A 19672-nucleotide genomic window follows, 5' to 3' on the forward strand; every position below is an offset into this window, starting at 1 on the left:
CTACAATAACAACAACCAATATTGAACCAAAATTTAACTTGTAGTTATTAGAGCACTCAATGTACGTGCAGAATTTGGTCCAAATCGGATCATATTTCGATATAGCTACTATGGGTGCATAAATAACGCATTTTTCACTGGATTATGACGAAAGGTGGATTATATAAATAAACGAGGTGGTGGGTATCGGCCCGGCCGATTTACTTCTTTTAAATAATGAAGATATATTCATGATATTTTGTATAGGTAAAACTGAGGTGGGAAACGAATTACAGGAACCTAGAGTGTACGTAGCTCATTGGAGGGGAATTACGATTGTTTGCCTTGTCCTATTAAATAATTGACAGTCCTCCCCACATACGAATTTGGCGGGTCCTACCAAATTTGCAAGTCTCTTGTTCACTTACTTCTAGAACTTTCGAACGGATAGAGATATCTACTACCCTCCTCCAATTGCATCTTTCGGCACATTCGTTCAGTAAGACTATGGTGAACAGAAACGTTCACTTCAATAGCAAAGAACATATAAGAGTTTACAGTTTCGGAGCAAACTAAACCATATGCATGCAGATATTGAAAAATAATGGCTAACAGTTAAAAAGTCAACATTAGTAAACCACTAACGCCATCTGTTGTTTTTTACGACGCAGGAGTTTTTTGGTACTTTCACATAAATATGTTAAATAAGCGGTACCCACACCAATATCAGGATACACTAGAAACTAATCAGCAATTGATTACATATAACACAGATAAATTATTTATAGCAAAAGAATATGAACCTCGCGCATAGACTGGTTGGTGCTGCTTGTGAATATAGATAAATGAGCAGAATTCTACTCTCAATGGCATGCAGTTTGCGTCGTTCGCATTTTCTAAATATCCATTATTTCCTTTCCCGCAGCGTAATGCACGTTTATCGGGTTTCGGCAGTCGTAGCTTCCAACGTATGTATCTTTCTTTCTTTTTACTGTAAGTTTGATTTTTTTAATTTTTTCGGCAGAGCTGCTTGCTTTGAAAAAAAAAATATAATAATTACCGACACCTATAAGCTTGACATTTGCTGTAAAATATCGAGAGCACAAACATTTCTCTGTTATTTCAATCCTCTTTGCATATAATAACAATGGATCCCACATACTGAAAAATACTTAGTCGAATCGCATTATTGGTGGAAAATATTAAGTCTATGTTATATTTCCAAGTTTAAATCAAATTTCCCATCTCTGAACTAAGCTATTCTTTAAATTCCTATACTCAAACTCAAAATACATGAAACAAGCAAGGAAGTTGCACGGCATTACCAGCCCATCACACCCAAAACCACAGACAATGTCGTCCTTCAGTACAATGGAAACACTCTCCTTTGAAAACATGCATATACCTAAAGCAATTTTAGGCATTTTTACACAATTTTAAGGGACAAAGGCTTGCCGACTATTATGATATGTTTAAAAAACATGGAAGAACTATAATAATTACTAAAATCATCTACAGATTGGCATCAAGCAGTTGTCTGAAAAAAAAGAAACTCAAGGTTTATCATACATTAGGCCCATTCGATCCCGGACACGTCTCTGTGGCAAGAGAACCAAGTGCTACAACACGTTCGTTGTTACATGAATTTACGAATCCACTCCAGAATGTTGATGGGGTACTTACGTGTTAAGCAGTAGTCTTCTGGGGAATATGTTGGCAATATTTAACTATACTGTTAACGGACATTGAATTAGTACCGATTTGCCACTTCAAATATAAATTAATGGGATGGGAATAATATTTATTTACCCAACAAAACAAATTTTATTCTCAATTTCCTTGTCTTGAGCAAAAGGAATCTCAGAAAAAATGAAGAATTACTTCTTATATAGCCATGTCTGTCTGCATTAACTTCCCCCATTTACTTCCTATTCCGATTTTGGTAATTTTTTTTTTTTATCAGTTCAGATAAGGATTTTCAGATACAATCGGTTCTTCGTTATTGCAGGATAGTTGTTTGGTGTATTTTGCTGGAATGGGCTTCAAAACAATTGAAAAGACCAAACTGTGTCATCAAACATAAACCTAATGATGTAGTTTTGTGGAAGTAAGCCACACGATGTTTACTTCCCATTCAGAATGAGGTCCAACTATAAATGACCTGACTGAAGAACAACAAACAGCAGAAGCCGATGGGTTGCCAGCTAAACTATTTAAGACTGGAGGTAACATACAAGATACTCTAGAGTGTACTGTGTGTAAGATTAAAATTTAAACCCAATGAGAATAAGAAAAGACCCCATAAGGACAGATCAACACTTAACATCTTTTCGTTGACCAAAAAGCCGCTTTCGAAAGCCCTACACGTTCAAAGGTACTTCAAGCCATGTTTGAGTTTGGTAAATTAATAAGACTCTGCAGGACGACGCTTGCTCCCATACGCGTTTCTCGGTAAAAATAGGAAATCATCTCTACGAACCATTCAATACCAAACGAGGTATCAGACCAGGAGACAGCTTATCGTGTGATCTCTTTCACGCCTTATAAAAAAGATTATACGAGATGCAGATGTGAACATATATGGCACAATACTCACACAAGAACAAATGCTATTCGCCTGTGCCGATGATATCGACATCCGAATCTGTCACCAGATGTAGTAACTGCAGCCTTTGAAAGTATCGAAACAGAATCAGTGAAAATGGAGACAAGACAAAATAGATGGCAGCAACTCCCACAGCGTCTTGCCCACCGAAGCAGATAAAAACAAGTAAAAAGGCGTTAAGTTCGGCCGGGCCGAACTTTGGACACCGACCACCTCCGGTATATATGTAAACCACCTTTCATCAAAATCCAGTGAAAATTGCATACCTTATGTCCCATAGCAGTTCGATCCAGATCCGATTTGGACCAAATACTAATAAGTACAAGTCATTGTTCAATTATGTATAAAAAAATATTGGTCTTTCTAGTAGCTATATCTAAAAAAAAACCGATCTGAACCATATACAACATGGATGTCCAAAAGCCTAACATAAGTCAATGTGTCAAATTTCAGTTAAATCGGATTGTAAATGCGTCTTTTTTGGGGCCAAGACTTTAAATCGTGATATCGGTCTATATTGCAGCTATATCCAAATCTTGATCGATCTGAGTGAAATTGAAGAAGGATGTCGAAGGGCCCAACACAACTCACTGTCCCTAATTGCAGCGACATCAGACAATAAATGCGCTTTTTCTGGCCCCAAAACCTAAAACCGAGAGATCGGTCTATATGGCAGGTATATCCAAATCTTGACCGATCTGTGCCATAATGCAGAACTATGTCGAGGGGTTTAACCTAACTCAATGTCCCAAATTTCGGCGACATCGGACAATAAATGCGCCTTTTATAGGCCTAAGGCCATAAATCGGAGCATCGGTCTATATGATAGCTATATCCAAATCTGGACCGATCGGAGCCAAATTGAAGAAGGATGTCGAAGGGCTAAATGTAACTCACTGTCCCAAATTTCGGCGACATCGGATAAAAAATTCGGGTTTTAATGGCAAAAAACCTTAAATCGGGAGATCGGTCAATATTGCAGTTATATCCAAATCTGAACCGATCTGGACCAAATTGATGAAGGATGTCGAAGGGCCTAACACAACTTACTGTCTTAAATTTCATTAAAATCGGATAATAAATGTGGCTATTATGGGCCTTAGATCCTAAATCGGAGGATCGGTCTATATGGCAGCTATATCCAAATCTGGACCCATCTTGGCCAAATTGACGAAGGATGTCGTAGGGCCTAACACAACTCACTGCCCCAAATTTGAGCAAAATCGGATAATAAATGTGGCTTTTATGGGCCTAAGACCCTAAATCTGGGGATCGGTCTATATGGGGGCTATATCACCATGGATCGCATTTGTCAAGAAGAGGAGAGAAAAGAATAATGGATAAGAATTGAAAGTCATAGGAGAAGTGGTTGTGCATAATTTCATCCAAATCAGATAACAACATCGCCCTGTAGGGGATCAAGAAGTAAAATCGGAAGATCGGTGTACATGGCAGCTATATCATGTTCTACACATATTCAGACCATACTTGGCATGTATATTAAAGGCCATAGATGAAGTCATCATGGAACTTTTCAGATAAGAACTGCTCTCTCCAGAGGATTAAGAAAAATAATCGGGGGATCGGTTTATATGGGAGCTATATCAGGTTAAAAACCGATTTGGACCATACTCGATACAGTTGTTGAAAGTCAAACCAGGACACCACGAGTAAAATTTCAATCAAATTGTATAAGAATTACACCCTCTAGTGACTCCAAAAGTCCAATCTGGAGATCGGTTTACATGGCAGCTATATCAGGTTACCGCCCGTTTTAAACCTAGTCGCCAAGATAAAAAGTTTCTCTCAAAAACCCATGCACAAACTGAAACGTTAATAGACGACTTGGGAGTGAGAGCAGAGACAACGGATTACATGTTAAGGCTTTTGATGAAAACGCATTTTCCACATGATACGACGGAACTCACGGAGACACCGAAATCTGGGAATAATGCGAATGATCGAAGGCTTATCATTGCAGAATTTATGGAAAAGTAAGCTTTGAAGCTTTGAGCATCAAACCATTTAAGTCTCGCTAAACTGATGGAATTTTTCCGGCATTACTACAGAAGGAGACGGACTATCTAGCACCCCATCTGGCCTGTATTTTCACAGCGTGCCTAAGACTTCCATATACTCTGAAAGCCTGGCAGGAGGCAAAGGTGGTATTTGTACCCAAGCCCGGCAAGGCAAGTTGTGCGGCACCAAAGGCCTGCAGACCTATAAGCCTTACGTCCTTTCTACTCAAAACCATGGAACGTAATGTGGATACCATGATAAAAAGTAGGACATCCAGCGAATTACTTAAATACAAACCGCATGCCTACGTCAAGGGAAGGTTGATGGAGACTGCCCTGTAGTTTGTGCATAAAATAGTACAATCTTTCGATGCCAAAACGTACACACGGGCGGTATGCATTGACAACGAGGGGGCTTTTAACAATGTGCGGACCGACACTCTGATCCAATCCTTAGAACAGTACCGGGTGGATCAGGTCCTTAAAGACTATAAAAACCATATCCTAAGGAACAGGTGGATAAATTGCGGATCCCATGACATAAATATAATGGTGATTTCGATTCTGAAAAAAAATGTTACACTAATGTTGCACTTATACGGGACAACATTTTGGGAATGCTGCCTTATCCCTCTCATAGTTTTACACTTTTTACATTTTCAATCGAACATGTTAATATGCCCGTATATTGTAATTTCAACCAAATAATGCTGTAAAATGTAGCAATGCATCTAATATGCCGTTAGCTAAATAAAACGCGATTACTTTTTCCTTTTTTTATGTATTTCTTTTTAATATTTTGCCAAACTTTCTATAAATTGTTTTCTTCTTCTTCTTTGCAACCAAAATTTGCTTGAACGGTGGCATGCACATGAGATGATAGCAGCTGATTTAAAGTGCGGCATTCTCCATCCTAGCCTAGCCACGGTGCAGAAAATGCAGCATTTTTTCACTTTCAGTGGGCAACACCATTACAAACGAACATTTACCAGGTGGTGGGGTTACACTTTTTTGGAGAATCGAACACAAAATTTCGATCTCAGTGCAACATGTCGAAAAAATGCTGCACTTTTTTTCACAATCGAAATCACCATACGAAAGTTGCACAAGGCACGCCTCAACGAGACATTTTATCGCCACTTTCATGAGTGACCATCATAAGTAACCTATTACGGATGCTGACTGTGGAGGGATTTGAACCCGTCTGCTACGCGTTAGACGATGTTATAATACTTCTAAGGGGTAAGGATCCGCACAAGCTATGCAGAAGGGCCGAAAGGGTCTTGCATATGGCATATGACTGGGCTAGACCCAGAGAAGACTGAAATATGCCTGTTCATGAGGAAGACGAAGGTGAACCAATTTAACGCACCATGCTCCCTCAATAAGACGATTTCGATATCTGACAAGGTCAAATACTTAGGTGTGATCTTGGACATGAAACTGAATTGGAAGGGTCACATACAGGAGCGTACTGATAAGGCTCACAGATGTTAGGCACTATGTAAACGGACCGTCGGCTCGAAATGGGGACTGAATCCTAAGATAGTCCACTGGCTCTACAGGAGCGTGATTAGACCAATACTTACTTACGCCTCAGTAGTTTGGTGGATTGCGATGGAGAAAAAGTGCATAACAAGGACAATACAACAGGTTCAGAGAACATGTTGTCTTGGCATAGGCAACGACGACCATGCCCACTAGGGCACTGGAGACTATTCTAGATATCCGACCCATAGACATACAGATTAAGTGTGAATCAGTCACTGAGTCTATGAGACTTAAGGCGATGGGAGAATGGATAGAGGATAGGAACAGCTCATACCATCACCGTATAATCTAGGCAACGATAGGAAACCTGGAGGGAATGGAGGGGTTTCCGATCAGATATGTGAGACGATATTTGTGGTCGAAGGCGAAGCACTGCTGCCAGCGGCACAGTTTTGAATTGACGGAACCCAAGTATTGCCATCTGGAAGATATTGCTACACAGATGGATCAAAGCTAAAGGGCAGAGTGGAACTGGAGGTCTGCATTGAGAAACCTCGGGCTAAGATCTGTTTTAGATTGCCTGGGCAATCACGAATTGCGTGATGTGGTTTAGTGCTAACGCAAGGACGTCGAGTGTGAACATCTTTACGGACAGTAAAATGGCCATAAGGGCAATAACAACCAAGACGGTAAAGTCACGAACAGTCTTGGAGTGTAAGAAGGGGACTAACGCCTTCTCTGAGAATGGCACGATCCGCATGGATCGTGCAAACAATTTTTGTCAAAAAAATTAAACAAAACGATGTTCCTTAAAAGTTACAGAATTGTAGTACTGGAGATGGTACACAGGTCAAAATGATCTCAGACTGAATCAAATGTGGCTAAAACAACAACAAGCTTAGATCGGCCTGGTCGAATCTTATATCCTCTCCCTCAAAAATAGGTTCTCGGGATTGAATGTCTTTAAAAATTTGTTTTTTAATAACTGAGGATCATAAAATTAATGTAAGTTGATTTTAGTTGCATCTAGATGCTTCACAAAAAGTATTTCAAATACAAACAAATGATTACAAGTATGTACCCTTATTAAAGATGCCAAAAATGTTCTATCTCAATTTGAAAACCTTTGACTATTCCTACGTATGCCAAAACAAAACTAAATCGAAGAAAAACTCTTTCTAAGTTGTACTTAAATGACCCTTGTACATCTTTTTTTTTTGGGTAAATGCAAAGGCTGGCAATGGCATGCACTGTGAGTGGTGGAACGTGATACTTAGGGGAGCAAGCAAATCAGGCCATAACATGAAGATGAAGGGAAAAAACAACAAAACAGAACATTTTAAATTGCATTGTCGTAGCTGTTGTTCTTGTTCTTGTAAGCCTATTATAATGGTCAAAAATGTTAACAAGTGGTGCACACACGGCCATAAGAGCTTGAATGGCCAGAAGGGTACTCACTCCCGCGCATACCCATACACACTGTTCCCACCATATACACATGTGTAGTACAATACATTTTCACATTATTCACATATCCTCTTCCTGTGGGCAGTGGCTGCGTTGTCCCCAGCCACACATTGACAAATGCTTGTGTGGGAGTGTGTGTATTTGAGTGTGTGGAAATATGTTCTGATTTACTTTAACATACTAACATAGACATACCAAGACTCTATCGCTCTCTCTCTCTCCACTAACAAGTGAAACAAGCCGTTAACAGGAAAATTAACCTGCTTTAAAGGCACTACTATCTGACTGGCATTTGGTAAGAATTAAGTGAACATTTGTATTCATCAGCATTCGAAATTGTTATTTGATTTTACATTGAAATTGTTGGGCAATTCTCGTAAGTCGTCTCATTCCCTTTCTTTTACTTGGGCTGTGGGTGATGGAGCCTAAGTGCATGTGGTCATGTAGGTGGACGTGGAATTCTCTTTTTTATCCTTAATTATTCCATTTGCTATTCTTCTACCGAAAAAAAGCTCATTGGCAAAAGTTTTATGTTTCGTGGCTTCTGATGGCCTATGAACCATTGGTATCGGAATGTAGCACAATACTGAAAATGAAAACAAGTATATAGGTAAAAACCAGCTTGGAAGAAAAAAAACCTTTTTGCGTGCTTAGCTTACTTTACATTACTTTCATTGGCTATGACAGAACATTTGTTCCACTAGCCGAACATAGAATAGCGTTCCAAGCGCCTCGGTCTTCTGCGCTCATTTTATAATCGCTGACACCAAGTTTCGAAGTGTCTCCCACAACTTGATCTTTCCATCGGGCTTTTGGTCGTCCTGATTTGCGTATACCAACGTGTTTGCCTTCAAAACACTTCTTTGCTGAAGCTTCTTCATACGTTCTGACAACATGACCTAGCCAACGCAGCCGTTGTATTTTAAAACGTGTAGCTATGCTATCGTCGTTATACAGTTCATACATAAGACGCCTATATTCTCTATTAACACAACTTGTCTATATATATTTTACGAAGAACCTGTCTCTCAAACACTCCAAGCAATACGTCATCTGTGTAATCTTCGTCTGTCGAGAGGTGGTTTCAAAACTGCTTACTTAATCAAAAGTAGCATCTGTTTGCCAGTTTTATACTTTGCTTTATCTCAAAACTTGTGTCATTCGTTTGGGTTACTTTTGGTTGGATTTCTGACTATCTCAAAGTTGTGGTTCCCAACTTTCTCCATTTTGTTTACCTAACGGTTAAACAGGGCGTTTTGGGAGTTAATACCATCCATTAATCTTCTCCAGCAGGATATTAAAGAGATCACACGATAGGTTGTCCCCTTGTCTTAAACGTCGTTTGTTATTAAATGGTTCAGAGAGATTCTTTCCTATCCTTACTGAGGAACGTGTATCAGCAAGTGTTATCCTTTGAATGCATAGAAAGCAATTTGAAGTTGTTGATTTGTCCTTCTCTGGTCTTTTCCAGGATTTGGCGCAGTGTGTCGCCTCCAGTCTTAAATAGTTGAGCGGGTAACCCGTTGGCACCTGCTGCCTTGTTGTTCTTTTGTCGGGTCACTGTTACTTGGACCTCATTCTGACTAGGAGGTAAACATTTTATACCATCATCAGGGATTGGTTCTGCGGTATCCTCCTCGCCGCAAACGTCGGGCACTACCAGTTTGGTAAAATGTTCTTTCCATATCCTCAGCACGCTATCTGTGTCAGTTACCAGATTTCCTTCTTTGTCTCTGCAGAAGAATGTGCCTGCACCAAAGCCATGGGTTTGATGTTTAATTCTTTGGTAGAATTTTCGGACTTCATTCTGACTCCTGTACATCTCAATTTGCACCCACTCACGTCTTTCCATTAGCTTTTTTTTCTGGGACGTTACTCCTCTCTCCTTTTCTCTCGATACCTCTCCTTCATCTCCTTCAGCGTTGCTACTCATTGTAGGGCTGCTCTGTACGCCACATTCTTGGCTTGAATAGCATCTCGACACTCTTGGTCGTACCATGGGTTTCTTGGGGGAGGCCTCTGGTACCCAAGTACGGATTTCGCTGCATTTTCCATAGAGTGAGCAATGGTTTGCCACGGCACCATTATATCATCGAAACAAGGAGTGCTTTCATCAAGCAGTTGGATCAGTCGAGTGGAGTATGCCGTTGCCATCTGTTGTGTTTGCATCTTTTCAATGTCCAGCTTCCGTGCAGTGTCAAATCGTACTTTCCTTGTCAAGCTCAAACGGGTGCGGACCTTTACTGCAACAAAGTAATGACCCGTATCAATCCGTGGATCGATCGTACATCTAACACGCTGGAAGAATGCCTTCCATCTATCACAACGTGATCAATTTGGTTCCTCGTGTTTTGATCGGGTGACAGCCATGTGGCTTTGTGAGCATTTTTATATAAAAATCTGGTGCTACAAACTACCATGTTTGTTGTCGCGGGGAAATCTATCAGCCTCAAGCCATTACGTCCAGTAATCTCGTGGTGGCTAAACTTTCCATTGTTGGACCAAAGATGTCTCCCTTTCCTATCTTCGCATTAAAATCTCCCAGAACGATTTTATATCATGGAGGGGGCAGCGGTCATATTCTCTCTCTAGGCGCTCATAGAAATTATCCTTGTTCTGCTCGTCCTTGTCCTCCGTCGGGCCATGGACACAAATAAGGCTGATGTTGAAGACTTTGGCTTTTATGCGGATTGTGGAGAGCATCTCATCTACCGGAGTAAAGCTTGAGAGAAGGTGTTTCAGTCTCCGACTAACCACAAATCCCCGGCAAATTCATGCCTCGTGTTATGGCAGCTATAATAAAATTCGCCACCGTTTGGTGTTGTTGGGAAGTCATTTCCGGTCCATCGCATCCATCGGACATTCAAGGTGCAGATCGGCAAATCATGGCCCTTTTTTTCGTTTGCGTTTCTCATAGTAATTCTTATAATTTTCCAGGGGCGAGTTACTAGTCCAGCGCCCCAAACGCAGGAGTTTAGTGGGATCACACATGTATCCCTCGTTATCGCTTGCTTGCTCCAAGATCCGAAGGTCGCCTCCAGCCGCCCCTAATCTTGGAACAGATGCTGATTTTGACCATCGGTTATTTGAAGGCGCCAATAACTCGCCTTGTCATCTCGAGTATCATTCGCAATCAGTATTTAATTAAGGGCCGATGCCACCTGACCTCTCCCCTCTGGAAATCACTGACTGCCCGTGGCCCCGTTTGCAACAACTCCGCATAAAAACGAAGCTTTCTACTATCCGCAACCTGTGGACGCCCCAGGCTAAGCTAAGCTTCCCGCGATAACGATGGACAACACCCAAGTCGGAGGTCGAAGTCCCAGCCTGTATGGTGCTCATAGTTATCCCGTATCGGCCGGGTTGAAGATGAGCTTAGTGTTCGAAAATTTTAATGCCATGAAAAATGAAAGCTTAAGGATACGATCCACCAACGATGGTATAACGTGTTTCGAATTCTCTGTTAAAGGAGACCATCGTCAGGTATCGCTTTGGTATGGATGCTCCAAGGGCCGCACATTAGAAAAAGTATAACGAACCAAATAGGGTAAAAATCTTCGGTATCCAAGGTTAAATTATTCATCTCGCAATAAGTGTAGGATTTTTTATGAAATCGATTCAGAATTAACTAAGCTTTCACATATGCATATATGATTTGTCCAATTTGCCTTTTCAGATAAAAAAATTACGTTTAATAAAAAAATGTCCTCAAACATACCGAGAAAAGAGATGAAGGCAAGAATTTTAAAAGCTTGACTTACATTTGCCCAAAAGAATTCTAATCTGCTATCCGTATGACCTTAAGGCTTCTCATTTTCTTCCCTTTTCAGATTTTTCAGATTTTATTTCTGAGGAATGAAGTCAAACTAAAAAAAAAATCTTAGCTAGCTATAATTTATGTATGTATGTTAAAAGCCGAAACTTGTCAAAAATATCCAGCAATAAATTTCTATTTGTTTTTATTGCATTCCATTCGCAAGCATTCAGTGAATGCCGCAGCACTATGTCCTTTATCCCCTCTGTGTACTTCAGTGTCCCTCCAAGTTGTTCCGAAAAATTGGGTTTAGAGTAAAGCATCTCTGGTGGCACCAAACACCAAGTGGAAGAAGTACAAAAGCAGGAGCTCGAAAAACAATGAAAAGTTACATTGCATACAATTCCAGGATAACAATGCTAAATGTTTATACATACATCTCATAGTGCTCATAAAGGTTTTCCTTTCTTGTTGTTGCCTTCATTCTTGTTGAATATAAAGAAAACTGAAATGCATACCATATCTATTCCAAGGGAACTGCTTAATAAAACTGGTCAGTTACTTTTGTGGATGCAACTTGGAAAAAAATAATTTGATAACTGTTCATAGAACTTATCGACTTGAATTAATTTGAAGCAATTTAATGTACATTAATGTACAAAGGGAGACGATGGAAAAGATGAATTGATCGATTCGTTTCTTAACAAGTTCTTTATAATTTTTTGTTTCCTTTTCGACCCTGTAAGGATCAAAAGTCCATTACCAATTATTTATAATGGCATTATGTCTTGCAAATTTGCTCAGGAACATTCCATTAAGTAAAAGCTTCTCCCCAATGTCGCATTGCAGGAAGGAAGTCCCTCATCATTTAGCTTAAATTTTAATCAGACTGTACTCATTGATAATAAAATGTTCATGGGAAATTTAGTTTTTAGTTTAGTTCATATACGCATAATCCGAAAGCCTGGCAGAAGGCAAGGGTAGTATTTATACCCGATCCCGGCAAGGCAAGTTATGCGACACCAAAGACCTACAGAATTAGCCTTACATCCTTTCTACAGAAAGTCATCGAATGTATTGTGGATATTACGATTAAGAGTAGGACATCTAGGGAACTGCTCAAATGCAAATAGCATGTGTATGTAAGAGAAGGTCGGTGGAGACTGTCATGCACGAGTTTGCGCATAAACTAGAAGAATCCTTCGATGTCAGGACATACACATTGGCGGTATGCATTGACATCGAGGGGGCCTTTAACAATGTGCGGACCGACACACTGTTCCAGTCCTTTGACCAGTATCATACGATAAACCACATGATAAAGAACAGGTGTATAAATTGAGGTTCCCATGATATAAATATAAAGGAATAATAACCTATTACGGATACTTGCTGAGGAGGTAATTGAATCGGTCTGATATGCAAACGATGTTATAATATTTCTAAGGGTAAGGATGCGAATCAGCTACGCGGAAAGGCCAAAATGGTCTTAGAGATAACATATGACGGGGCTTAAATTTGAGGTCTCAACGTTAAGAGAAAACTGAAATCTACCTCTTCACGAGGAAGACGAAAATGGCTCAATTTGATATACCACGTTTTCTTATCAGAACGATTTCGATGTCTGACAAGATCAAACATTTAGTAGTGATCTTGGTCAGGAATCTCAATTGGAAGTGTAACTTTCAGTAGCGTACTGAGAAGGCTCACATATGATGGGCGATAAGTAGATGGACCGTAGGCTAGAAATGGGGCCTGAATCCAAGGATAGTCCATTGGCAAGGGAGGTGCATGATTAGACCTCAGATGCTTGATGGATTGCGATGGAGAAAAAGTGCAACATAAGGATAATACAACAGGTTCAGAGAACATGTTGTCTTGGCATAGGTGGGGCAATTGTGACCTCGCTCACTACGACACTGGAGACTATTGCAAATGCAAATTTCCCCATCAACATTCCAATAAGCAACAATGCAAACTTCTCCATTAATAGTAAGGGGATAACCAACGGTAAACATTTGTACTCAGGCGTTCGGCGTCATAGGCGAACATACTAACCTCTGCGCTATGGTGGCTTTTAGATATCTAGATATCCGACCCATAGACATATAGATTAAGTGTGAGGCAGCCACAGTGGCTGTGAAACTTAAGGTGATGGAAGAATGGATAGAAGAGCAGTTCACACCATCACGGTATTATCAAGGTAACGCTGGAAAACCTGGAAGAAATGGAAGAGATTGCAGATCGGATATTTGAGACCATACTGCTGACAGCAGCACAGTCCTCGATTAGCGGAACTCTACTATTGCCATCTAGAAAACGGAGTGGGTCCGGGAATCTTCATTGAAAACCCAGGGACTAAGAACTGTTTCCGACAGTCTGACAATATTTAGGTCACAAAATGCATAAGATGGGCGAGTAAGACGAGTGTGAACATCTTTTCGGAGAGTAAACTGACCATAAGAGCACATAGAGAAAATTTTCGCCAAGTGTACTTTTTTTCTCAAACACGTAAGAGTACAACTAATAGACAGGGTTTTCAAACGTGGTTAATGTGGTAATTGTATCATAAATGTGTTTTCGCAATTAATACGATTCAAATACAACATTACAACATACCAACGCACGGCCCTTAAAGCCATCACACCAAAGACGAAACGCGTGGTTGGTGTGTGTTGCTATATTTGGCTTTCCTTTTCCATTTGCAATCTCCGATCATTCAGCTCGTCTCGAAAGAGAAAAAAACAACACTTAAAATTTAATAATCTTCGCCCTAACAGGCAAAAAAACTTGAAAATGGAAAAAAGTCGGCAGAGCCCGGCCGGGACTCGGACCTGGGAACACGAAGCAACAGCGAGAGCCGTTGCCTTTAGCTAACGTTCGAAGCAATCAATACAACTTCTAACAGATGCAAAGAATCATACGGAAGTAGTGTAACTGCCACAGAAAAAGTCTATCATTATACAAAAACACATGCACTGGGAAAAAGTATAGCTAGTAGACATGGTTGTCGAGCGTGGTTAATGTGGTAATTGCGCCATAGATGCGTTTTCGCAATTAATACGATTCAAATATAAAAGGCAAAAAACTTGAAAAATTAAAAAATCGGCCGAGCCCGGCCAGGATTCGAACCTGGGCACACGGAGCAACAGCGAGAGCCATTACCGTTGTCTTAGCGTTCGAAGCCATCCTACAACTTCCAACAGATGAACAAATTAATGTGTAGTACGGAAGAAGTGTAATTTGTCACAGACAGAATGTCTGTCATTACACAAATATACATGCATTGGGAAAAGTACAGCTAATAAGCAGGGTTGTCTAGCTTGGTTAATGTGGTATCATAGATGCGTTTTCGCTATTAATACGATTTAAATACAACATACCAACGCACGGCCCTTGAAGCCATCACACCTTATATGGTTGAAAAGTCTTCTAACCAAGGACGAAACGCGTCCCATAGTGGTAGGTGTGTGTTGCTATCTTTGGCTTTCCTTTTCCATTTGCATCTCCGATCATTGAGCTCGTCTCGAAAGAGAAACAAACAAAAGTGTTTGGTTTTACTGAAAAGAAAGATCATTTTACCGTAGGCAAAGCTGCTAAAGGGTTTACAAATAAAAATTACAGAAAAAAATGTAATGCTACGTTTATGGCTAACGTTTGATATGTTGAAGCGAAACGTTCATGGTTACAATAAAAGAAAAACGTCGTGATAAAAGTATTTTGTTTGTTGTAAAAATGTCACAAACGTTTTATTTTCGTGCAGGTCACAAACGGTCCTGGGTTGTAAGAAGGAGATAACGCCTTCTCTGAGAATGGAACGATGCGCATCGTCTGCGTGCTTGGGATAGACAATTTGGCCATGAAGGCCGGAGAGCCACTATCAATAAACTTTATTAATCCGTAGCCTTTCGAAGCGACGCAGTCCCAGTGAAAGCATTGTGATAGTGACATGGTCGGCAAGACGACAAAATGCTATTAAGGGATCTGGTTCCTGAGAAGGTAGGACTATTACTGAAAAAAGTTTAGCTTTAGGTGTCATAACGGGACACGTAGGACTTGGAGCTCACTTATGCAGTATAGATGTGGCAAGTTATAGAATGTGGCGAAGATGATAAGAAGTTGGAGCATTTCCTTTGTCATTGCCTGACTATTGTGGCCAACAGACACCGGCACTTAGGTGGGTACACAATACCAGACATGAACCGACTTAGGGATGTTGCATGGAGAACAATTAAGGATTTTGTTAGTAGCACGAAATTCCAGACTTCATTTTTTATGTTACTTTTTATGTGTTTCCATATTTGCAAAAAAAAATTTCAATATACATATGTAATTTTAGAGGTTGCCTTGGGGTGTAGCGAAGCACATCGTACCAGCTAGTATAAACTAAATTTTAATGTAATTTATGTTCATTTATGGTGTTATACATATCATTGTCGATGGTAAAAGCCTGGTAATGACCCATTTTCACGTTAAGTTTTGTATTGTTGGTCATATCTCTTTGTAATATATATAAAATATTCCAATTTTAAATAGAGAGCAAATATATATCATAGCTATAATTTGAGCTTTTCAAAATTTTAAAATAATAAATTATCTTTATTCTCTTTACTTTCAGTTGCTTTGAGCAGTTCACTAAATATGAAAATGCAAATGAAGAGCCCCTTACAATTGTACATTAAATGGTATGTATATACAAATTTACTTCTGAAGAATTGGATTTGACTTTACTTCGGTAAATATTATCAATAAATGCAAGAACCAATATTTGAGAATTTATCCGTCAGTGGATTACTTTAAAGTAACGATGCTTTTCATATTTTTGGGGATACAATGTGTGTGTCCCGCACTAGCAGAACTTTAGGTTCTCATTTCTTTGAGAATCTGTCTCATTTAGTGGATGTGAACGTTCGCGAGTTATTGGACTTTTTAAAGAGATCTGGATGGTTCAACAATAGGAACTAGAAGGTATCTTCCTTCTTCTGTTCCTAAGTGAGTCTGATGGCAGACTGCCACTTAAAACTAACCTAACCGACGATTTTAAATCATTTAAACTTAACTCTAACACTTGGGGTCTCTGGATTGCATTTCTTTGAGTTTTCAACAATTATCACAAAAACCACTGTCATATTCTTTAATCGAGACTTGAATGTCACACCGCCAACATTGCTACTTATGTATTATCTCCTTCGAAGATTAATTGTTGAAAGTATCGACCCTGGCAAAGCTAAGGAGGGTTCTTCGAGTTTCACTAATGCTTATTTAATTTTTGAAGTGTTTGTTATTTATACTCATCCAACGTTTTTTCGATCGCTTTTACTTTGCAATGGGCAATTTTTTCAGCAATCAAATTTGTGAAACGTTGATTAGTAATACTGCTCCACAGATGTTTTCCTCATAGGAAGAAGCAAAGGGGCGAAAATAGAACAAAAATGGGAAATGGATAAACTAAAATTAATTCGCATTTAATGCCGCATACCGAAGATATTGAAAAATCCATTCATTCTTAATGAATCGTATTTCAAATCCTTTAACTATTTACAAAAGCTGATTTCGTCCTGGGCACTTGTTGTTTTTTTTTTGGTTTCTTTTTGATTGTGGCAATGGCAACGCCACTGCTGTTGCTGATGTGTCGAGGTAATTGAAAATTGCAAATATTCCAATGAATTTTTGAAACAATTGTCTGTCTGTCTGTCTGTCAATTGGACTCACTCGTCCGCATGTCTATCAGGGCCACCTTTGATATAACAATAAGGCCAAAGCAAATACCTGTCTATACGGGCTGCATGGATGGATGGCTGACTGACTGACTGACTGAGTGGCTGGTCGGTTAGTTGCCTGGTTGGATGCATAAATATTTTATTAAACATTTGCCCGACCCCAAAGGGAAAATTAAAACAAACAAACAAATATGCATTTCATTTGAGAACCTGCCAAAGCGTGTGTTTGATTGATTGAACAAAATGAAATAATTGCCACATGAAATAATAAATCAATTGTTTTCTTTTGCAATGTTTGTATTAATAGTTTCCTTTTTTTTTTGTTTTGCATTTTTCAGCTTTCTATGAAACAGAATATGAGTTCTACAGCCGGACAAACTAACAGAAAATCCATCAAAAGCTTAGTTATGAATAGAGTCTGGGCAGTGAATTGGAGCTTGAACCATTTAACCGCCTTATCATCGGTAGTATGAATATAAAATAACGTTCAATTTAAGAGTTAAAAATATGAGTATATTAGCAGGCAACAGACCGATGGGAACTATTGACCTGAACTGTTAGAGGATAACCTAAAAATACAAAAATTGCACTTTTCTGCAATCTCACAATCTTTTGAAGGAACGAAAGCGGACGTTTTATGGGGTCAAGACCAATAAAGTGCAGAGCGGTCTATACTTTTACTCAAGCGTTGAGGGCTATTCACACAAATTCTGATTCTCTTTGTTTCAGTCGTTGTTAAGATAGCAGCGAATGAACATGCGCACGGATATAAATATTATTTTGCTGTTTTTGTTTTTTTAACAACGATGTTTTTATACTCTCCACCATATAAATTTCGTCATTCCATTTGTAACACCCCGAAATATTCGTCTAAGACCCCATAAAGTATATATATTATTGATCGTCATGACGTTTAAAGTCGATCTAGCCACGTCCGTTCGTTCGTCTGTCGAAAGCACGCAAACTTTCGAAAGAGTAAGGCTGGGTGCTTGAATTTTGCACAAATATATCTTACTAGCCGAAACGGGCCCGCTTCGCTGCGCCTTCTTAAACTCTCTTATATATTTTTAGGGTGGGGACACTTCGCCCCGAATGCGGATATCGAATTCATGCCATTGTAGCCTATGACGCTGAACGCGATCGAATCCTGGCGAGAACATCGGACAGAGCGGTGTTTATCCCCTCTTCATGTTGGCGACATTTGCGTGGTACAATGCCATGCATGGCCATTTAAAAAAATGTCCGCAAAGAGGTGTCGCACTGCGGGACGCCGTTCGGACTCGGCTATAAAAAGGGTCCTTTATCATTGAGTTTGAACTTGAATCGGAAAGCACTCATTGATGTGTGAAACTTTGCCCCTTTTCGTTTTCTGTTGGTAATGTTCTTCCTTGGGGTAATGCTCTCATTAGGAGAGGAATGGCACCTTAAACATTTCGACTCAAATATGGATATCAAATTCGTGCTGCACTTCCAAATTCCTTTAATTTGAGCCCCATATTGCCATGGCCGGTAAATATGAACCGTTTGGAGGTTGTTTTGGATTGGGTGACCGCCGGCACTTGCACTGAAAACAGATATCAAATTCGTTCTTTATTCCCAACGGAAATTAAGTTCAGTTTAGGGTTGCTTTAGGGGGTACCCCAAGGTCGGTTGGGATTATAAATGGGCCAAATAGGTCCATGTTTTGTTACAGCTGCCATATAAACCGATCCTGGGCCTTGACTCATTGAGCCTCTAGAGGGCGCAATTCTTATCCGATTTGGCTGAAATTTTGCACGTGATGTTTTGATATTACTTCCGACACTTGTACTAAGTATGGTTTTAATCTTGGGTATTGAGCTTCTAGAGGCGCAATTCTTATCCGCTTTGGCTGAAATTTTGCACATAATGCAGAGGAATGATTTCCAAATACTGTGCAAAGTATGGTTTAAATCAGTCTATAACGTGATATAGTTGCCCTATAAACCGATCTCCCGATTAGATTTCTTGATATTCTATGGGGCGCAATTCTTATCCAATTTAGTTGAAATGTTGCATGTATCGTTTTGGTAGGACTTTCAACAACTGTGCCATGTATGGTTTTAATTGGTTGATAATCTGTAATAGCTTCGATATAAACAGATCTCGCAATTTGACACTCTGAGCCACTTTAGGGCGAAATTTTTTCTCGATTTTCCTGAAAATTGGGAGGTGGTATTTTTCTATGACTTCTTACAGCCATGACAAGTACGGTCCATATCGGTTAATAGCTTGATATAGCTCATATATATATTGAAAAAGTCATCCAAAAAAATTGACAAATGCGATCCATGGCGGAGGGTATATAAGATTCGGCCCGGCCGAACTTTGCACGCGTTTACTTGTTTTAATTTAACGCTCAAGATCCCAGGTCGGTTTGCATGGCATCTATATCAGGTTATGAACCGATTTGAACCTTATTTGGCACAGTTGTTGAAAATCATAATAAAATACTTCATGCAAAATTTCTGCCAAATCGAATAAGAATTGCGCTCTCTAGAAGCTCAAGAAGTCAAGTCCCCAGATCGGTTTATATGACAGCTATATCAGGTAATGGACCGATTTGAACCATACTTGACACAGTTGTTAGATATTATAACAAAATACTTCGTGCAAAATT

General features: G+C 39.6%; 1 long non-coding RNA gene across 2 annotated transcripts in view; it reads left to right on the forward strand.

The window, feature by feature from the left end:
- Positions 1-16007, forward strand: part of LOC106084905 (uncharacterized) — a 417203-nt gene extending 401196 nt beyond the window's left edge. For both annotated transcript variants that reach the window (XR_009398537.1, XR_009398536.1), the window contains exon 13: positions 15933-16007. This is a non-coding gene — a long non-coding RNA (uncharacterized LOC106084905). The remainder of the gene's footprint in view (positions 1-15932) is intronic.
- Positions 16008-19672: the final 3665 nt, after the last annotated feature.

Source organism: Stomoxys calcitrans, chromosome 5, assembly GCF_963082655.1.
Source record: "Stomoxys calcitrans chromosome 5, idStoCalc2.1, whole genome shotgun sequence".
Classification (NCBI taxonomy): Eukaryota; Metazoa; Arthropoda; class Insecta; order Diptera; family Muscidae; genus Stomoxys; species Stomoxys calcitrans.